At 47.6% G+C, this 22,649-nt stretch overlaps 1 protein-coding gene across 4 annotated transcripts in view; it reads right to left on the reverse strand.

Moving 5' to 3' along the window:
• DOCK2 (dedicator of cytokinesis 2) overlaps positions 1–22,649 on the reverse strand; it is a 1,781,615-nt gene that overhangs the window by 919,088 nt on the left and 839,878 nt on the right. The window lies entirely within an intron of this gene.

Below are 22,649 nucleotides of genomic sequence, written 5' to 3' on the forward strand. Positions count from 1 at the left end.
CTTTGAGACAGATACAGGTGTGCTTTTATTTTAAGTTTGTTTTATTAACCACATGTCATTTTTAATAAATTTAATACCTTTATAGTACACGTTTGCTCTTTTTGTACTTAACTACTGACACACAGCGCAGCCTCTCTTGTTGTTTCAGTCTACTCTCTCCATTCTTCACATAGTGGTCAAGGCAAGCGCAGTGTCTCAGCAGTTTATTATTTTATCTATACTATCGTTAGGCGCTGCACTAAGAGTGTTTTTTCAAATGCCGAGGGTGGATGAATTTATTGAAAGACTAGGAACAGCAAGGTACTTAACTACTCTAGTTTGAACCAATGGGTATTGGCAAGTGTCAATAACAGAGAATGCCAAAGAAAAGACAGCTTGTTCTGCACCAGAGGGGTTGTTTCAATACAAGATGCTGCCATTTGGGATACATCCATTCAAAGGATGATGGACAGAATTCTAAGGCACCAAAGGCAGTATGATTCTACATATTTAGATAATATAATCATTTATAGTCCTGATTGGCAGTCTCACTTGCCCAGGGTACAAGCAGTGTTGAACTCCATTCGTAAAGCAGGATTAACAGCAAACCCCAAGAAAATATAGTTTAGGGATGAAAGGAGTAAAGTATCTTGGATACACCATCGGCAAAAGGTTTGATAAGGCCCCCAACTTAATAAAATTGAGGCAATACAAAATTGTCCACAACCCCTTTACAAGGAGCAGATGAGAGCTTTCTTAGGAATCACGGGATATTATAGAAGGTTTATACCCAATTTTGCCACCACTGCTGTCCACTAACAGAACTTACCAAGGACAAACAGAACATTATGGTTAAATGGAATCCTGAAGCAGAAAAGGCTTTTCAGGAGTTGATGGTAGCATTGTGTACCCAACCAGTTCTGACTTTCAAAGGGAATTTGTGGTGCAAACTGATGCTTCGGATGTAGGGGTAGGTGCGGTCGTGTCCCAGAACAAAGAGGGTGAAAAGCATCCTCTTATTTATTTAAGCAGGAAGTACATGAGAGAAATTATGCCACTGTCGAAAAAAATAGGATTTTAATTACCTACCGGTAAATCCTTTTCTTGTAGTCCATAAAGGATGCTAGGGTTCACATTAGTACCATGGGGTATAGATGGGTCCACCAGGAGCCATTGGCACTTTAAGAGTTTGAGAGTGTGGGCTGGCTCCTCCCTCTATGCCCCTCCTACCAGACGCAATCTAGAAACTGTGCCCGAGGAGACGGACATCTTCGAGAGAAGGATTACACAGATAGTGGCGAGATTCACACCAGCTCACACAACAAGGCAAACCAAGCTAACTAGCTTGAAACTCAGCAACTGCTGAAAAACATTACTTAACCAAGTAACAATGCAGTACAAAACCAAATACAAAGTCGTACTGAATCAAGTAAACACTGCAGGATAACGAAGCGCTGGGCGGGCGCCCAGCATCCTCTATGGACTATGAGAAAAGGATTTACCAGTAGTCCTATATTCTCTTATGTCCTAGAAGATGCTGGGGTCCACATTAGTACCATGGGGATGTACCAAAGTTCCCAGAATGGGTGGGAGAGCGCAGAGGCTCCTGCAGAACTGATTGACCAAACTTTAGGTCCTCAGAGGCCAAAGTATAGAACTTGTAGAACTTAGCAAACGTGTTCGACCCTGACCAAGTAGCCGCTCGGCAAAGTTGTAAAGCCGAGACACCCTGGGCAGCCGCCCAGGAAAACCCACCTTACGAGTAGAGTGGGCCTTAACAGAGTTTGGACACAGCAATCCTGCCGTAAAATATGCATGCTGAATAGTAAACCTGATCCAGCGAGAAATTGTCTGCTTAGAAGCAGGGCCCCCAAGTTTCTTGGGCTCATACAGGACAAACAGAGAGTCCGATTTTCTGTGACGAGCAGTCCTCTTCACAAAGATTTTCAAAGCCCTCACAACATCTAAGGACTTAGATGTAATTGAGGAGTCACCACAATAGGTTGGTTTATATGAAAAACTGACACAACATTTGGAAGAAACTGCTAATGCGTCCTGAGCTCAGCTCTATCTTCATGGAAGATCAAGTAGGGGCTCTTACACGACAAAGCCGCCAACTCTGACACATGTCTAGCAGAAGCTAAGGCCAACAAAGTGACAGCCTTCCATGTGAGAAACTTGACCTCAACCTCCTGTAGAGGCTCGAACCAAGCCAATTGGAGGAACTGCAACACCACGTTAAAATCCCAGGGTGCCGTAGGTGGCACAAAGGGAGGCTGGATGTGCATAACCCCTTTCAAGAAAGTCTGAACCTCAGGGAGGGAAGCTAGCCATTTCTGGAAAAAAATGGATAGGGTCGAAATCTGGACCTTTATGGATTCCAACATCAGGCCCATATCCACACCTGCTTGCAGGAAGAAGAGAATCTGTCCCAGATAAAACTTCACCGTAGAAAACTTCTTGGATTCACACCAAGAGACATACTTTTTACAAATGTGATGGTAATGTTTAGACATTACTCCTTTCCTAGCCTGGGTAGGAATAACCTTATTTGGAATGCCTTTCCGAGCTAATATCTGGCGTTCAACCTCCATGCCGTCAAACGTAGCTGTGATAAGTCTTGATAGGCGAACAGCCCCTGTTGCAGTAGGGGCTCCCGAAGAGGAAGAGGCCTCGGATCTTCCAGAAGAAGACCCAGAAGATACGCGTACCAAGCCCTTCTTGGCTAGTCCGGAGCAATGAGGATTGCCTGAACTCTTGCTCTCCTTATGAGTTTTAGAACTCTTGGAATGAGTTGAAATGGAGGAAACACACACCAACTTGAACACCCACGGAGACACCAGGAGGTCCACTGCCACGACTTGCGGGTCCCTTGACCTGGAACAATACCTCCGAAGCTTCTTGTTGAGATGGGAGGCCATCCTGTCTATTTGTGGTACACCCCAAAGATCCGTCCCCTCCGTGAACACCTCCAGATGGAGGCCCCACTCTCCTGGATGGAGATCGTGTCTGCTGCTGAAGTCTGCTTCCCAGTTGTCTACACCCGGAATGAAGATTGCTGACAATGCCAACGCGTATTTTCTGCCCATAGGAGGATTATTGTTACTCTCTGACATTGCAGCTCTGCTCTTAGTTCTGCCCTGTCAGTTTATGTAGGCCACTGTCGTTACATTGTCTGACTGTACTTGAATGGCTCGATCTCACAGAAGATAAGCCACTTGGAGAAGACCGTTGTAGACAACTCTTAGTTCCAGAGTGGTTATCGGAAGACTGGATTCCAGGCTTGACCACCTTCCTTGGAAGGTTACCCCCTGAGTGACAGTGCCCCAGCCACTTAGACTTGCATCCGTGGTTAGGAGGATCCAATCCTGAATCCCGAACCTGCGGCCCTCCAGAAGGTGAGGTAATTGCAGCCACCATAGGAGTGAAATCCTTGCTTTCGGTGACAGACATATTCTCTGGTGCATGTGGAGATGAGAACCTGACCACATGTCTAGGCGATCCAGTTGGAAGGAACGAGCATGACACCTTCCGTACTATAGAGCCTCGTAAGAGGCAATCATCTTCCCAAGAAGGCGAATGCACTGATGAACTGATACCTGGGTGGGCTTCAGGACGTCCCGGACCATTGTTTGAATCACCAATGCTTTCACCTCTGGTAGAAACATCCTCTGTAATCTGGAATGCCTTTTTCTGCTAGGATCCGGCGTTCAACCGCCATGCCGTCAAACGCAGCTGCGGTAAGTCTTGGAACAGACAGGGCCCCTGTTGCAACAAGTCCTGTCTTAGAGGCAGAGGCCACGGGTCCTCTGTGAGCATTTCTTGCAGATCTGGATACCAAGTCCTTCTTGGCCAATCCGGAACAATGAGTATTGTTCTCACTCCTCTTTTTCTTATGATTCTCAGCACCTTGGGTATGAGAGGAAGAGGAGGAAATACATAGACCGACTGGAACACCCACGGTGTCACCAGTGCGTCCACAGCTATCGCCTGAGGGTCTCTTGACCTGGCGCAATATCTCTGTAGCTTTTTGTTGAGGCGGGATGCCATCATGTCCACCTGTGGCAGTTCCCACCGACTTGCAATCTGCGTGAAGACTTCTTGATGAAGTCCCCACTCTCCCGGGTGGAGGTCGTGCCTGCTGAGGAAGTCTGCTTCCCAGTTGTCCACTCCCGGAATGAACACTGCTGACAGTGCTCTTACGTGATTCTCCGCCCAGCGAAGAATTCTGGTGGCTTCTACCATCACCACCCTGCTCCTTGTGCCGCCTTGGCGGTTTACATGAGCCACTGCGGTGATGTTGTCTGATTGAATCAGAACCGGTTGGTCGCGAAGCAGAGACTCCGCTTGACGTAGGGCGTTGTATATGGCCCTAAGTTCCAGGATGTTGATGTGAAGGCAAGTCTCCTGACTTGACCACAGCCCTTGGACATTTCTTCCCCCCACCCTCGGAGGCTTGCATCCGTGGTCACCAGGACCCAGTCCTGAATGCCGAATCTGCGACCTTCGAGAAGGTGAGCACTCTGCAGCCACCACAGGAGAGACACCCTGGCCCTGGGGGCAGGGCCGGTGCTAGGGTGTTTGGCGCCTCCCTGCAAACTGTAAATTTGCGCCCTCTCTCCCATACTTAAGAGAGGGACAGTGCGCACCGAAGGTGAATGCAGCAAAATGGGTTGTGGTTTCACGAGGAAGGGGTGTGCCCACACAATTGTACCCCTAATTTACGTTACGCCACACAGTACTACTGTACTACTGAGACAGTAGCACAATCTAGTTCACATTACACCGCATACAGTGCTCCTGATCCATATTACACCACTTTACAACACACAGTAGTGCCCCTTCTTCAGGTCCTGGAGAGATTGTGGAACTCATTTCCCTCGCTACCTACTCCCTCTCATTAGTCGTGCCAGGGCCGATAGTAGGGTGTTCGGCGCCCTCTGCAAAACTACAGTGCCCTAACCCCCATACTATCCAAAGGAGCAGTTGCACGCTGAAGGCACACACTGCAAAAAACAGGTGTGGTATCACAAAGAAGGGGCATGGCCACACAGTATCAGTGCCACTTATACACATACCCACAGAGACAATTTTATACACATATTAATGCCATGGGTAGCAGTAACGCTTATACACATAATAAAGCCCATAATAGCAGTGCCGCATATACACATGCCCACAGCATCAGTGCCGCTTATACACATAATAATGCCCATGATACCAGTGCCACTTATACACATGCCTACGGTATCAATGCTGCTTATACACATAATAATGCCCATGATACCAGTGTTGCTTATATACATGCCCACGGTATCAATGCTGCTTATACACATAATAATGCCCATGATACCAGTGCCACTTATACACATGCCTACGGTATCAGTGCCGCTTGTACACATGCCCAGGGTATCAGTGCTGCTTGTACACATGCCCACGGTATCAGTGCCGCTTGTACACATTCCCACGGTATCAGTGCTGCTTGTACACATGCCCACGGTATCAGTGCAGCTTGTACACATGCCCACGGTATCAGTGCTTCTTGTACACATGCCCACGGTATCAGTGCTGCTTGTACACATGCCCACGGTATCAGTGCTGCTTGTACACATGCCCACGGTATCAGTGCAGCTTGTACACATGCACACGGTATCAGTGCTGCTTGTACACATTCCCACGGTATCAGTGCCGCTTGTACACATTCCCACGGCATCAGTGCCGCTTGTACACATGCCCATGGTATCAGTGCTGCTTGTACACATGCCCACAGTATCAGTGCTGCTTATTAAAATTGCCAAGGTATCAGTGCCGCTTATACACATGTCCATGGTAACAGTGACGCTTACACACATAATAAATGCCAACCTCCACTTGCCTCGTGTGTCACTGATGTTTCCTATCAGCGTTCGCGCGGGTGCTGTTTCCTAGGTGCGTTGATGGCTCCTCTTCACATGATCTCATTCACGCCGCAGCCTAGCGCCATCGGAGGTGGACTAGGGAAGGTGGGCTAAGGGAGTCTGTCACAGCCCCCTGATCTATTAGTACGGGAGCCGCAGCTCACATTTAGGAGGCAGTGACTGGCAATCACTGTAAAAAACAAGGTTTTCAAAGAGTTAAACTCACTGTTGTGAGTGTCAGGCTGCCCTGAACACAGACAGCTCCTGTGCTTCAGCATGTATAGGGGGAGGGTCCAGAAACCCGAGTGCACTGCAGGGAGAAAGATTCACTAGAACGGGACAGACAGCATCAGAGAGTGGATACTTCCGACAGCCCGTGCGGACGGAGTTTCAGGCTGTTAGTGAAGCTCCTCCTGTGTGTGCTACTGTCAGGGAGGGAGGAAGGGGTGTGGAGAGCAGTAGGTGAATAGGCGCTTCATGCTGCCGTCGGACGCTGCTGCCTGTCATACAGTCTGACAGACGCAGTGGTATCCGGCAGTAGCATGGTCACAGAGAGAGCAGGGAAAGCGCCTCTCATGCCCGGCGCCTACCTGCTTTGCAGACTCTGCTGAGCGGGTAGCGCCGGGCCTGCCTGGGGGATAGGGTGATTAACCGATGCATCTGAAGATGTGATCCGGACCACTTGTCCAACAGATCCCATTGAAAGGTCCTCACATGGAACCTGCCGAAGGGAATGGCCTCGTATGATGCCACCATCTTTCCCAGGACTCGCGTGCAGTGATGCACTGACACCTGTTTTGGTTTTAATAGGTCTCTGACCAGTGTCAGCCTTCTCCATCGGGAGATAAACCCTCTTCTGTTCTGTGTCCAGAATCATGCCCAGGAAAGGCAGACGAGTCGTAGGAATCAACTGCGACTTTGGAATATTTAGAATCCAGCCGTGTTGTTGTAACACTTCCAAAGAGCGTGCTACGCTGATCAGCAACTGCTCCCTTGACCTCGCTTTTATGAGGAGATCGTCCAAGTATGGGATAATTGTGACCCCTTGCTTCCGCAGGAGTACCATCATTTCCGCCATTACCTTGGTAAATATTCTCAGTGCCGTGGAGAGACCAAACGGCAACGTCTGGAATTGGTAATGACAATCCTGTACCACAAATCTGAGGTACGCCTGATGAGGTGGATAAATGGGGACATGAAGATATGAATCCTTTATGTCCAGAGACACCATAAAATTCCCCCCTTCCAGGCTTGTGATGACCGCTCTGAGCGTTTCCATCTTGAACTTGAACATTTTCAGGTATATGTTCAAGGATTTTAAATTCAATATGGGTCTTACCAAACCGTCCGGTTTCGGTACCACAAACATGGTCGAATAATAACCCTTCCCTTGTTGAAGGAGGGGAACCTTGACCACCACCTGTTGAAGATACAATTTGTGAATTGCAGCTAACACTATTTCCCTCTCTAAAGGGGAAGCTGGCAGGGCCAATTTGAGGTAACGGTGAGGGGGCATCTCTTCGAATTCCAGCTTGTATCCCTGAGACACAATCTCTATTGCCCAGGGATCCAACTGGGAGTGCACCCACTTGTGGCTGAAATTTCGGAGACGCGCCCCCACCGGGCCTAGCTCCGCCTGTGGAGCCCCAGCGTCATGCGGTGGATTTAGTGGAACCCGGTGAGGACTTCTGTTCCTGGGAACTAGCTGCGTTGTGCAGCTTCCTTCCTCTGCCCCTGCCTCTGGCAAGAAAGGACGCACCTCGGACTTTTTTGCCTTTTTGTGATCGAAAGGACTGCATTTGGTAATACAGTGCTTTCTTAGGTTGTGAGGAAACATATGGCAAAAAATGTGACTTTCCAGCAGTAGCTGTGGAGACCAGGTCCAAGAGACCCTCCCCAAACAATTCCTCACCCTTGTAAGGTAAAACCTCCATGTGCCTTTTTGAGTCGGCATCACCTGTCCATTGCCGAGTCCACAGGACCCTTCTGGCAGAAATCGACATAGCATTTATCCTAGAGCCCAGTAGACTAATGTCTCTTTGAGCATCTCTCATATATAGGACAGCGTCTTTTATATGCCCCAGGGTCATTAATATAGTATCCTTGTCTAAGGTATCAAGTTCCTCAGATAAGGTATCCGTCCATGCTGCTACAGCACTACACACCCAGGCCGACGCAATTGCCGGCCTTAGTAAGGTACCTGAATGTGTATAAATGGACTTCAGGGTACCCTCTTGCTTTCTATGCGCAGCATCTTTTAGGGTGGCCGTATCCTGTGATGGCAGGGCTACCCTCTTTGATAAGCGTGTTAAAGCTTTGTCCACCCTAGGGGAGGATTCCCAGCGTAACCTGTCCGTTGGCGGGAAAGGATACGCCATAAGCATCCGTTTAGAAATCTGCAGTTTTTTATCTGGAGATTCCCAAGCCTTTTCACATAACTCATTTAGCTCATGTGAAGGGGGAAAGGTCACCACCTGCCTTTTTTCTCCATACATATGAACCCTCTTGTCAGGGACTGGGGTTTCCTCAGTGATGTGCAACACATCCTTAATTGCTATAATCATATAACGGATGGATTTAGCCAATTTAGGCTGTAACTTTGCATCATCGTAATCGACACTGGAGTCAGAATCCATGTCGGTATCAGTGTCAACAATTTGGGATAGTGGGCGCTTCTGAGACCCTGACGGCCTCTGCGACATAGGATCAGGCACGGGTTGAGACCCTGACTGTCCTAAGGCTTCAGCTTTATCTATCCTTTTATGCAAGGAATTAACATTTTCATTTAAAACCTTCCACATATCCATCCAATCAGGTGTCGGCGCCACATTCATTTGCTCCCGCTCTGTTTCCACATAGCCTTCCTCGTCAAACATGTCGACACAAGCGTACCGGGCTTCTGTCCCGCGTTTATGTACAATATTATGGCGGGGGCTCATACATATATACAGTGCCCAACTGTATAAATGTCAAACTTTTGCCAAGAGGTCCTAATTGCTGACCAGCCCCCCCCCCCCCCCCCCCCCTGCGCCCTGCACCCTTACAGTGACCGGAGTATGTGGGTGTAGTGTGGGAGCAATGGCGCACAGCTGCAGTGCTGTGCGCTACCTCAGTGAAGACCGGAGTCTTCTGCCGCCGATTTCGAAGTCTTCTTGCTTCTTTCACCCGGCTTCTGTCTTCCGGCTCTGCGAGGGGGATGGCGGCGCGGCTCCGGGATCGGACGACGAGGGTGAGATCCTGTGTACGATCCCTCGTAGGTCCCAAATGCTGCCCAGGGCGCCCCCCCTGCACCCTTACAGTGACCGGAGTATGTAAGGTGTGTGGGAGCAATGGCGCACAGCTGCAGTGCTGTGCGTCACCTCAGTGAAGAACAGAGTCTTCTGCCGCCTGTGAAGTCTTCTTTGCTTCTCATACTCACCCGGCTTCTGTCTTCCGGCTCTGCGAGGGGGACGGCGGCGCGGCTCTGGGATCGGACGGCGAGGGTGAGATCCTGTGTACGATCCCTCTGGAGCTAATGGTGTCCAGTAGCCTAAGAAGCAGGACCTATCTGCAGAGAGTAGGGCTGCTTCTCTCCCCTCAGTCCCACGATGCAGGGAGTCTGTTGCCAGCAGACCTCCCTGAAAATAAAAAACCTAACAAATATACTTTCTTACAGCAAGCTCAGGAGAGCTCACTGAACAGCACCCAGCTCGTCCGGGCACAGATTCAAACTGAGGTCTAGAGGAGGGACATAGAGGGAGGAGCCAGGGCACACCAGAATCTAAATTATTTCTTAAAGTGCCCATGTCTCCTGCGGAGCCCGTCTATTCCCCATGGTCCTTACGGAGTCCCCAGCATCCACTAGGACGTTAGAGAAAAATGATGAAGACATGAGAACTAATATACAATCTGCACTTGATGCATGGTACAAAGTACTTTCTTTGGCATCATCCATCCTGAGCAATTATACTCTCTGCTCTCAGGAGACGCCTCTGCATCCGGATCCGGATCTGCTCCTGAGAGAGGTAATATAACTCTCAGTAGGTCGGTTTGCAAAAGTGTAATGTGACATCAAAACAGGGTTATAATTAGGGGTTTGGAAGAGGGCAACCGCCTATGGAGACAACTCTCAAGCAGGGGTTGGTATTGATATACCGGCGCCCATTATCCCGGCGCTGGAATGAAGGCAGCGGGCGAGCGCAAAAGTGCCCCTTGAGTATTTATTCTCCCTCCAGGGGTGTCATGGACACCCCAAGTGGGAGAATAGCGGTCGGGATCCCGGCGCTAGTATGCTGAGCGCCGGGATTCCGACAGTCAGGATATTGAATGCATCTCCTCAAGCAGGTCACAGGGAAAGTAGTAGTTTAGGTTAATTTGTTTACGCTTGGTAGCAGGCCTTTGTTAGCTATATTTCATGCCATTGACACTAAACTTCTAGTTACAGCTTTGCATCGAAGATCAACCTTTCTACCACTGACTCGCTGACTATACATGTCTGTATTTCTCATTAAACATTGCTTGGTTTAGCATCATGTATGGCTTAAATGAATCATATATTTGTCTGACAACGTGCAAGTGAATACTACATTATTATAATAAAATATTCAGTTAAGATTTATTAAAGTGTGGGGAGAGATAAAGTACCAACCAATCAGCTCCTGTTATTTTTCAAACAGCGTGTAAAAGAGAGATGCTGATTGGTTAGTACTTTTTCTCTCCAAGCTTTGATTACTCGCTCTCACAGTGTAAGACCTAATATATTGGAACAAGGTGATGATAAAAGCAAGTCATTTGGTGGAGGGAACAAGGATACATGCTACCACTCAACACCTATACCCCATTTCAATTGTTGTTTTGATGATGCCTTGCAAAACTGTGTATGCCTACTGCATGTGTTGCAGTAACCTCTTACACCCACTTCACAGTTGGGGTAAAAACTGCTGCTCATCCGCAAAGGCTGACAACTTGGTGGCTCTGCGTTACGGGTGAGCTGTTTTGCACCTTGAACTGTACCTCTATCGAGTTTAGTGAGCTGTCACATATTTGTTAAGTTACTTGTTTGTGGTATCTCTCACTACAGATGTGTCCATTTACATCTAGCCTCCCTGCAGTCCTTCTAGTTACGCCATGCTGCGGCGTGATTTGGTAGCGCATGCACGTTTTCACGCAACATTTTCCAGTAAAATGCATCTTATTTGCAATACGATGAAAATAGGGTGCACAAGCAGCTTTTGCTGATTAAAATGATCTGCGGCATGCCTATATTCTGTGTGTGACAGCGTCTGTATCTGCATACGAAATGCTACGCTACAGTGTTTTCCTAGAAATGTGTCATTTTGTATGCAGATACAGCCACGGTCACACACGAAATATAGGCATGCTGTATATCATTTTAATCAGCAGAGTCTGCTTGTGCGTCTTATTCACATAGCGATGAGAACAAGTTAATTTTTTGAAAAAAATGACATGCAACGCTAGCGGAGTTGCACAGGACTTATCAGCTCACTCACGCCAGGTCTCTCTGGCTTCGTGGAGTATTGAGGCAAGATGTATGAGGACACATCTCTATATTGTGTTTGTATCATGATTTGTATTTTGTATGCATCTAATGTGCATTCTGTGATAAAAATAAATAAAAATAAATGGTGTTTTGTGTGAAATGTTGTTCTTTAATGGCTCAAAAAACTTTTGTATACACCTAAGAAGATAAAGTGGGAGATACATCAAACCTTGCGAAGAGACAACGTGAAGAAAGATAAAGTAACAACCAATCAGCTCCTAACTGACATTATTTTCAAACACTACCTGTAACATTAGTTAGAAGCTGATTGGCTGGTATTTTATCTCTCTCCAATGTTTGATACATCTCTCCTAAAGTGCTGTAGAAACTGAGACTGAGAGCAGTCAGGTGGGTATTTAATTATGAGAGTAGTCTCACGGATTAATATATATTTTAAAAAATCTAAACATACAGTATTTTAAAAAATAAAGGAGTGTATAAGGGATGTACAGGACCCAATTGCCGTTACTGAGATGTGGGTAAACTATCACTTATAGATGGATAACGGAAGGATGCTGTGCGGGACCTAGGCAGAATGCGTGGTACTCCATGCTCATCCAGGTCACGTTTTACAAACCTTAGTAATTGAGTTTACCTCTCATTTAGAAAACGTATTACTTCAGTACTAAACATTAAAATTAGTTCCATGTCCCCTGCAGCTCCCTCAGTCTCTCTTCATCATGTTGATCTCCATTTAATTGTAATTAAGGAATGCATTTTTGGGTGCACATAACAATTTAATATCAGTATGAATAGGAAGCTGGAGAATACTGTTTTCCTACAGTATTAGGATTCATATGCTAATAAGCTGCTAAGCTCAAATGCTACAGTAGTTATACAAGCTGTACTTCCAGGTTCCTAAGTATATTAATTATATATCGACATGCTTAAAGGACTATCAATGCGAGGAATAAAGTGCATTTATAATTACAGTACATTTGTTCTCACAGAACAAGAGTTTATTTCCTGTCTTCTGCCCTCTTAAATTAGAGGCATATTTATTATTATTTGCAGCGTGCCTCCCAAAATAAAGATCTTGTATTTCCACAATTAGTGGCATTAAGGAATCTTTAGTCGCCTAAATGTACCATTTGTAAGTTGCCAGGAAAGGGGCAGCAATAGGAGCCCATCTTGGTGGTCAGTAAGAAATGATTGCATATGCAATCATGATGCTTTCTTCTACTGCCCCCCGCTGTGGTACTGCGCGTGTGACGCCCGTATTTGCATGTGCAAGCAGACAGCACCAGGGTTCCTTCAGCTCCTCCTATGATGAAATTGGTGATAGAGTAATCTAGTGGTTCCCAAACTTTCTTGACTCACGGCGTCCTAGAGTATCAGTATTTTTTTCATGGCATCCCTAGGATAAGAGTTTTCTATTGATAAATTTTGAAAAAGTATTAAATGAAGCAAATTTTGCCTACCTGTCATGCTTAGGTTCAGTTATGTGGTGGTGTAGTTGTGCTTCTGATTGTCCGCTTGCGCCCAGCATCTATTCAGTGATCACCGGCTGCTGAGCAGAGAATCAGTGATCACTGGCTCTCCCAACTGTTCCTGCCCATGGGACACTGCAGCTCGCAGCTGGGACAGCAGGACTGTCCCGCTGTATTCGGGACAGTTGGGAGGTATGCCTGCGGTAATGTCTGCAGGGGAGGATCGGGTATTCCCCTGCTTGCAGTGAGAGTATGACAATGCTTGTGGTGGAGCACTTTGTCCTAACACAAGCAATGACTTCCATTCATCAAGCCTGTGTCAGGCTTTACAATCAATCTAAAATCCTCGGCAGTATGTCGATCAGTGCTTTGCAGTGAGAATTATAGTTTGATTGTAAAGTTTGCCAAAGTCTAAATGAATCTAATACAGAACACAGCACACGAGGAGCAGCTTTATATCACTCCTACAGCCTGCCTATCACATCATGCTAGTTCACCCTTGCTGGCTGCTGCATGTCAAGTCAGTCAGGGATGTATGCCTCACACCTTATAATACCCCCCCCCCCCCCCTCCCGCGTGATAACCCTCCTCATGATCATGTGCCCCCCATGTCTTTCTTTCAGTGGTGGATCTAGACTTAACTTTTAGGGTTTGTTTTTTTTAAGAATTATGACTCCTCCCCCTAGTCCCACTTAGTAATGCCCTTCCCGTTCGCTTCTAAATTTCCTATTGTTGCCATTACTAATAAAATGTTGCCAGTTAGTGGAGAGAACCCTGCGCACTGGTGATACAGACTGGCGAATCACCATTCCTTCCATCAGGGGTGGTAGAGGCTAAGACAGTAGGGCAATTTAAACATGCATGGGATAGACATAAGGATATTCTTACAAAGAAATAAGGATCAGATAAGGTTAGAGATAAAAAAGAATGTTAAAAAAAAAGAAAAGGGGGCAGACTAGATGGGCCAAGTGGTTCTTATCTGCCGACAAATTCTGTTTCTACAGCACACAGAATGAGCCGAAATTCACATCATAGCACACTGAATGATCCGAAATGCACATCATAGCACGCAGAATGAGCCGAAATGCACATCATAGCACGCAGAATGAGCCGAAATGCACATTATTGCACGCAGAATGAGCCAAAATTCACGTTATAGCACGCAGAATGAGCCAAAATTCACGTTATAGCACGCAGAATGAGCCAAAATTCACGTTATAGCACACAGAATGAGCCAAAATTCACGTTATAGCACGCAGAATGAGCCAAAATTCACTTTATAGCACACTGAATGAGACAAAATTCACGTTACAGCACACTGAATGAGCCAAAATTCACATTAAAGGCACACTGAATGAGCCGAAATTCACATTATAGCACGCAGAATGAGCCAAAATTCACGTTATAGCACACTGAATGAGCCGAAATTCACATTATAGCACACTGAATGAGCCGAAAATAAGAATTTACTTACCGATAATTCTATTTCTCATAGTCCGTAGTGGATGCTGGGGACTCCGTAAGGACCATGGGGAATAGCGGCTCCGCAGGAGACTGGGCACAAAGTAAAAAGCTTTAGGACTACCTGGTGTGCACTGGCTCCTCCCCCTATGACCCTCCTCCAAGCCTCAGTTAGGATACTGTGCCCGGACGAGCGTACACAATAAGGAAGGATTTTGAATCCCGGGTAAGACTCAAACCAGCCACACCAATCACACCGTACAACTTGTGATCTGAACCCAGTTAACAGCATGATAACAAAGGAGCCTCTGAAAAGATGGCTCACAACAATAATAACCCGATTTTTGTAACAATAACTATGTACAAGTATTGCAGACAATCCGCACTTGGGATGGGCGCCCAGCATCCACTACGGACTATGAGAAATAGAATTATCGGTAAGTAAATTCTTATTTTCTCTAACGTCCTAAGTGGATGCTGGGGACTCCGTAAGGACCATGGGGATTATACCAAAGCTCCCAAACGGGCGGGAGAGTGTGGATGACTCTGCAGCACCGAATGAGAGAACTCCAGGTCCTCCTCAGCCAGGGTATCAAATTTGTAGAATTTAGCAAACGTGTTTGCCCCTGACCAAGTAGCTGCTCGGCAAAGTTGTAAAGCCGAGACCCCTCGGGCAGCCGCCCAAGATGAGCCCACTTTCCGTGTGGAATGGGCTTTTACAGATTTTGGCTGTGGCAGGCCTGCCACAGAATGTGCAAGCTGAATTGTACTACAAATCCAACGAGCAATCGTCTGCTTAGAAGCAGGAGCACCCAGCTTGTTGGTTGCATACAGGATAAACAGCGAGTCAGATTTTCTGACTCCAGCCGTCCTGGAAACATATATTTTCAGGGCCCTGACTACGTCTAGCAACTTGGAATCCTCCAAGTCCCTAGTAGCCGCAGGCACCACAATAGGCTGGTTTAAGTGAAATGCTGAAACCACCTTAGGAAGAAATTGAGGCCGAGTCCTCAATTCTGCCCTATCGGTATGAAAAATTAGGTAAGGGCTTTTATAGGATAAAGCCGCCAATTCTGATACACGCCCGGCTGAAGCCAGGGCTAACATCATTACCACTTTCCATGTGAGATATTTTAAGTCCACAGTGGTGAGTGGTTCAAACCAATGTGATTTTAGGAATCCCAAAACTACATTGAGATCCCAAGGTGCCACTGGAGGCACAAAAGGAGGCTGTATATGCAGTACCCCCTTGACAAACGTCTGAACTTCAGGAACTGAAGCTAGTTCTTTTTGGAAGAATATTGACAGGGCCGAAATTTGAACCTTAATGGACCCTAATTTTAGGCCCATAGACAGTCCTGTTTGCAGGAAATGCAGGAAACGACCCAGTTGAAATTCCTCTGTAGGGGCCTTCCTGGCCTCACACCACGCAACATATTTACGCCAAATACGGTGATAATGTTGCACAGTTACATCCTTCCTGGCTTTGATCAGGGTAGGGATGACTTCATCCGGAATGCCTTTTTCCTTCAGGATCCGGCGTTCAACCGCCATGCCGTCAAACGCAGCCGCGGTAAGTCTTGAAACAGACATGGTCCCTGCTGGAGCAGGTCCTTTCTTAGAGGTAGAGGCCACGGGTCTTCCGTGAGCATCTCTTGAAGTTCCGGGTACCAAGTCCTTCTTGGCCAATCCGGAGCCACGAGTATAGTCTTTACTCCTCTCCTTCTTATGATTCTCAATACCTTGGGTATGAGAGGCAGAGGAGGGAACACATGCACTGATCGGTACACCCACGGTGTTACCAGAGCGTCCACAGCTATTGCCTGAGGGTCCCTTGACCTGGCGCAATATCTGTCCAGTTTTTTGTTGAGGCGGGACGCCATCATGTCCACCTTTGGTTTTTCCCAACGGTTCACAATCATGTGGAAGACTTCTGGGTGAAGTCCCCACTCCCCCGGGTGGAGATCGTGTCTGCTGAGGAAGTCTGCTTCCCAGTTGTCCACTCCCGGAATGAACACTGCTGACAGTGCTATCACATGATTTTCCGCCCAGCGAAGAATCCTTGCAACTTCCGTCATTGCCCTCCTGCTTCTTGTGCCGCCCTGTCTGTTTACGTGGGCGACTGCCGTGATGTTGTCCGACTGGATCAACACCGACTGACCCTGAAGCAGAGGCCTTGCCTGACTTAGGGCATTGTAAATGGCCCTTAGTTCCAGGATATTTATGTGAAGTGACGTTTCCATGCTTGACCACAAGCCCTGGAAATTTCTTCCCTGTGTGACTGCTCCCCAGCCTCTCAGGCTGGCATCCGTGGTCACCAGGACCCAATCCTGAATGCCGAATCTGCGGCCCTCTAGGAGATGAGCACTCTGTAACCACCACAGGAGAGACACCCTTGTCCTTGGAGACAGGGTTATCCGCTGATGCATTTGACGATGCGATCCGGACCATTTGTCCAGCAGATCCCACTGAAAAGTTCTTGCGTGGAATCTGCCGAATGGAATCGCTTCGTAAGAAGCCACCATCTTTCCCAGGACCTTTGTGCATTGACGCCTGGCCTGGTCTTAGGAGGTTCCTGACTAGGTCGGATAACTCCCTGGCTTTCTCCTCCGGGAGAAACACCTTTTTCTGTACTGTGTCCAGAATCATCCCTAGGAACAGCAGACGTGTCGTCGGAATCAGCTGCGATTTTGGAATATTTAGAATCCAACCGTGCTGTCGTAGTACTAATTGAGATAGTGCTACTCCGACCTCTAACTGTTCTCTGGACCTTGCCCTTATCAGGAGATCGTCCAAGTAAGGGATAATTAAGACGCCTTTTCTTCGAAGAAGAATCATCATTTCGGCCATTACCTTGGTAAAGACCCGGGGTGCCGTGGACAATCCAAACGGCAGCGTCTGAAACTGATAATGACAGTTCTGTACCACAAACCTGAGGTACCCTTGGTGAGAAGGGCAAATTGGGACATGGAGGTAAGCATCCTTGATGTCCAGAGACACCATATAGTCCCCTTCTTCCAGGTTCGCTATCACTGCTCTGAGTGACTCCATCTTGAACTTGAACCTTCTTATGTAAGTGTTCAAGGATTTCAGATTTAAAATGGGTCTCACCGAGCCGTCCGGCTTCGGTACCGCAAACAGCGTGGAATAATACCCCTTTCCCTGTTGTAGGAGGGGTACCTTGATTTTCACCTGCTGGGAATACAGTTTGTGAATGGCTTCCAATATCGCCTCCCTGTCGGGGGGAGACGTTGGTAAAGCAGACTTCAGGAACCGGCGAGGGGGAGACGTCTCGAATTCCAATTTGTACCCCTGAGATACTACCTGCAGGATCCAGGGGTCCACTTGCGAGTGAGCCCACTGCGCGCTGAAAATCTTGAGACGGGCCCCCACCGTGCCTGAGTCCGCTTGTAAGGCCCCAGCGTCATGCTGAGGACTTGGCAGAAGCGGGGGAGGGCTTCTGTTCGTGGGAAGAGGCTGTCTGCTGCAGTCTTTTTCCCCTTCCTCTGCCCCGGGGCAGATATGAGTGGCCTTTTGCCCGCTTGCCCTTATGGGGACGAAAGGACTGAGCCTGAAAAGACGGTATCTTTTTCTGCTGCGAGGTGACTTGGGGTAGAAAGGTGGATTTCCCGGCCGTTGCCGTGGTCACCAAGTCCGATAGACCGACCCCAAATAACTCCTCCCCTTTATACGGCAATACTTCCATATGCCGTTTGGAATCCGCATCCCCTGACCACTGTCGCGTCCATAATCCTCTTCTGGCAGAAATGGACATCGCACTTACTCTTGATGCCAGAGTGCAAATATCCCTCTGTGCATCTCGCATATATAGAAACGCATCTTTTAAACGCTCTATAGTCAATAATATATTGTCCCTGTCCAGGGTATCAATATTTTCAGTCAGGGAATCCGACCAAGCCACCCCAGCACTGCACATCCAGGCTGAGGCGATTGCTGGTCGCAGTATAATACCAGTATGTGTGTATATACTTTTTAGGACATTTTCCAGCTTCCTATCAGCTGGTTCCTTGAGGGCGGCCGTATCAGGAGACGGTAACGCCACTTGTTTTGATAAGCGTGTTAGCGCCTTATCCACCCTAGGGGGTGTTTCCCAGCGCGCCCTAACCTCTGGCGGGAAAGGGTATAATGCCAATAATTTTTTTAGAAATTAGCAGTTTTTTATCGGGGGAAACCCACGCTTCATCACACACCTCATTTAATTCATCTGATTCAGGAAAAACTATGGGTAGTTTTTTCACACCCCACATAATACCCTTTTTTGTGGTACTTGTAGTATCAGAAATGTTCAAAAACCTCCTTCATTGCCGTGATCATGTAACGTGTAGCCCTACTGGAAAATACGTTTGTTTCTTCACCGTCGACACTGGAGTCAGTGTCCGTGTCTGTATCGACCTGATGTAACGGGCGCTTTAGAGCCCCTGACGGTGTTTGAGACGCCTGTATTAACTGATTATCCGGCTGTCTCATGTCGTCAACAGACTTTTGTAAAGTGCTGACACTATCACGTAATTCTTTCCATAAGATCATCCAGTCAGGTGTCGACTCCCTAGAGGGTGACATCACTAACACAGGCAATTGCTCCGCCTCCACACCATTTTCCTCCTCATACATGTCGACACAACGTACCGACACACCGCACACACACAGGGAATGCTCTGATAGAGGACAGGACCCCACTAGCCCTTTGGGGAGACAGAGGGAGAGTTTGCCAGCACACATCAGAGCGCTATATATATACAGGGATAACCTTATATAAGTGTTTTTCCCTAATATAGCTGCTGTATATCTTTATATGCCAATTTTATGCCCCCCCCTCTCTTGTTTTACCCTGTTTCTGTAGTGCAGGACTGCAGGGGAGAGTCAGGGAGCCTTCCTCCAACGGAGCTGTGAGGAAAAAATGGCGCCAGTGTGCTGAGGAGATAGGCTCCGCCCCCTTTTCGGCGGCCTTTCTCCCGCTTTTTTATTGTAATTTAGGCAGGGGTTAAATACATCCATATAGCCCAGGAGCTATATGTGATGTATTTTTAGCCAAAAAAAGGTATTTCTATTGCGTCTCAGGGCGCCCCCCCCAGCGCCCTGCACCCTCAGTGACCGGAGTGTGAAGTGTGCTGAGAGCAATGGCGCACAGCTGCGGTGCTGTGCGCTACCTTAATGAAGACAGGACGTCTTCTGCCGCCGATTTTCCGGACTCTTCAGTCTTCTGGCTCTGTAAGGGGGACGGCGGCGCGGCTCCGGGACCCATCCATGGCTGGGCCTGTGATCGTCCCTCTGGAGCTAATGTCCAGTAGCCTAAGAAGCCCAATCCACTCTGCACGCAGGTGAGTTCGCTTCTTCTCCCCTTAGTCCCTCGATGCAGTGAGCCTGTTGCCAGCAGGTCTCACTGAAAGTAAAAAACCTACTTTAAACTTTTTCTCTAAGCAGCTCAGGAGAGCCACCTAGATTGCACCCTTCTCGTTCGGGCACAAAATCTTAACTGAGGCTTGGAGGAGGGTCATAGGGGGAGGAGCCAGTGCACACCAGGTAGTCCTAAAGCTTTTTACTTTGTGCCCAGTCTCCTGCGGAGCCGCTATTCCCCATGGTCCTTACGGAGTCCCCAGCATCCACTTAGGACGTTAGAGAAATTAACATTATAGCACACTGAATGAGCCGAAATTCACATTATAGCACACTGAATGAGCCGAAATTCACATTATAGCACGCAGAATGAGCCAAAATTCACATTATAGCACACTGAATGAGCCGAAATTCACATCATAGCACAATGTATGAGCCGAAATTCACATTGCAGCATGTAGAATGAGCCAAAATTCACATTACAGTACACTGAATGAGCCAAAATAATGCAGGGACATATACACTTTAGTTAGGAGAAGAGGGGGGAGACATGGAACACAGGCACTTTAGCTAGGAGCGGAGGGGGAGACATGGAACACAGAGGGGGCACACACACACACTTACTTTAGTTTGGAGGGTAGGAGACATGGCATACACTGACAGTGTGTGACACCTGCTGCAGCCAGCAGCATGAGGAGTCGGATGGAGGCCGGGTGCCGCCGCGGCATTGGGAACGAGGTGGAGAGCGGTGCAGCGCGGCGGGGGACGGGGAGAGAGAGCGTCCTGACGCGCGTACAGGAAGGAGGGGGCGTGGTCAGAACAGAGGCCGCTCAGCCGCTGTATGCGTGTCAGGATGCTCTCTCTCTATCCCCTTCCCCCGCCGCACCGCTCTCCACCTCGTTCCCAACAACGCGGCGGGACCCGGCCTCCATCCCGGTGCCGGTATGTGTAGGGGGGGCGTTCGCCCTAATCGCCCCCCGCTAAATCCGCCACTGCTTTCTCTCCATGTTTCACTTCATGTCTCTCGCTCTCTGTATCTGCCCATGTCTCTCTCTTTCTCCATGTCTCTCTGCCTCTCCCTCCCATGTCTCTCTCTCTCCCTGCCCATGTCTCCCTCTCTACCTCCCCAGTTTCTCCCTTTGCTGTATGTATGTATATATATAGTATATACAGAGATACCCTTGTAGTTGGTTCGAGATATGTGCAATAAACACACACATGAACACATATACAGTACATATATTTTATATATATATATATATATATATACATATATATGCACACACACACACACACACACACACACACACACACACACACACATACATACAGGGGGAAAAAATATTTGGACAGCCACCGATTGTGCAAGTTGACCCACTTAAAAAGATGAGAGAGGTCTGTAATTTTCATCATAGGTACACTTCAACTGTGAGAGACAGAATCTGGAAAAAAAAAAACTACGAAATCACATTGTATGATTTTTAAAACAATTTATTTGTATATTCTTGCGGAAAATAAGTATTTGGATAATCAAAAAGTTTAACTCAATACTTTGTAATATAACCTTGGTTGGCAATTACAGAGATCACACGATTCCTGTAATTCTTGACCAGGTTTGCGCACACTGTAGCAGGTATTTTGGCCCACTCTTCCATGCAGATGTTCTCTAGATCTGTCATGTTTTGGGGCTGTCGCCGGGCAACACAGACTTTCAACTCCCTCCACAGATTTTCTATTGGGTCGAAGTCTGGAGACTGGCTAGGCCACTCCAGGACCTTGAAATGCTTCTTACGGAGCCACTCCTTAGTTGCCCGGACGGTGTGTTTGGGGCCATTGTCATGCTGGAAGACCCAGCCACGTTCCATCTTCAATGATCTTACTGAGGGAAGGAGTTTTTTCCCCAAAATCTCACGTTACATGGCCCCATTCATCCTCTCCTTAATACGGATCAGTCGTCCTGCCCCCTTTGCAGAAAAGCAGCCCCAAAGCATGATGTTTTCACCCCCATGCTTCACAGTGGGTATGGTGTTCTTGGGATGCCATTCATCATTCTTCTCCCTCCAAACACGGCGATATTATACCAAAAAGTTAGATTTTGCTCTCATCTGACCACATTACATTCTCCCAATCCTCCTCTGGATCATTCAGATGGTCACTGGAAAACTTTAGATGGGCCTGGACATGTGCTGGCTTAAGCAGGGGGACCTTTCGGGTGCTGCAGGATTTCAATCCATGGTAACCTTTGTGACTGTGGTCCCAGCTCTCTTGAGGTCATTGACCAGGTCCCCCCGTGTAGTTCTGAGCTGATTCCTCACCGTTCTCAAGATCACTTGATACCCCACGAGGTGAGATCTTGCATAGAGTCCCAGGTCAAGGGAGATTGTCAGTGATCTATTTCTTCCATTTTTTTATAATTGCGCCAACAGTTGATCTCTTCTCACCAAGCTGCTTGCCTATTGTCGAGTAGCTCATCCCAGCCTTGTGCATCTCTACAATTTTGTCCCTGGTGTCCTTAGACAGCTCTCTGGTCTTGGCCATGGAGAAGAGGTAGCAGTCTGACTGTTTGAGGGTGTGGACAGGTGTCTTTTATACAGATAACCAGTTCAAACAGGTGCCATTAATAATAAGATTTTACTCACCGGTAAATCTATTTCTCGTATTCCGTAGTGGATGCTGGGACTCCGTAAGGACCATGGGGAATAGCGGCTCCGCAGGAGACTGGGCACAACTAAAGAAAGCTTTAGGACTACCTGGTGTGCACTGGCTCCTCCCACTATGACCCTCCTCCAGACCTCAGTTAGGATACTGTGCCCGGAAGAGCTGACACAATAAGGAAGGATTTTGAATCCCGGGTAAGACTCATACCAGCCACACCAATCACACCGTATAACTCGTGATACTATACCCAGTTAACAGTATGAAATATAACTGAGCCTCTCAACAGATGGCTCAACAATAACCCTTTAGTTAGGCAATAACTATAAACAA

Source organism: Pseudophryne corroboree, chromosome 6 (genome assembly GCF_028390025.1).
Source record: "Pseudophryne corroboree isolate aPseCor3 chromosome 6, aPseCor3.hap2, whole genome shotgun sequence".
In the NCBI taxonomy this organism is placed as follows: Eukaryota; Metazoa; Chordata; class Amphibia; order Anura; family Myobatrachidae; genus Pseudophryne; species Pseudophryne corroboree.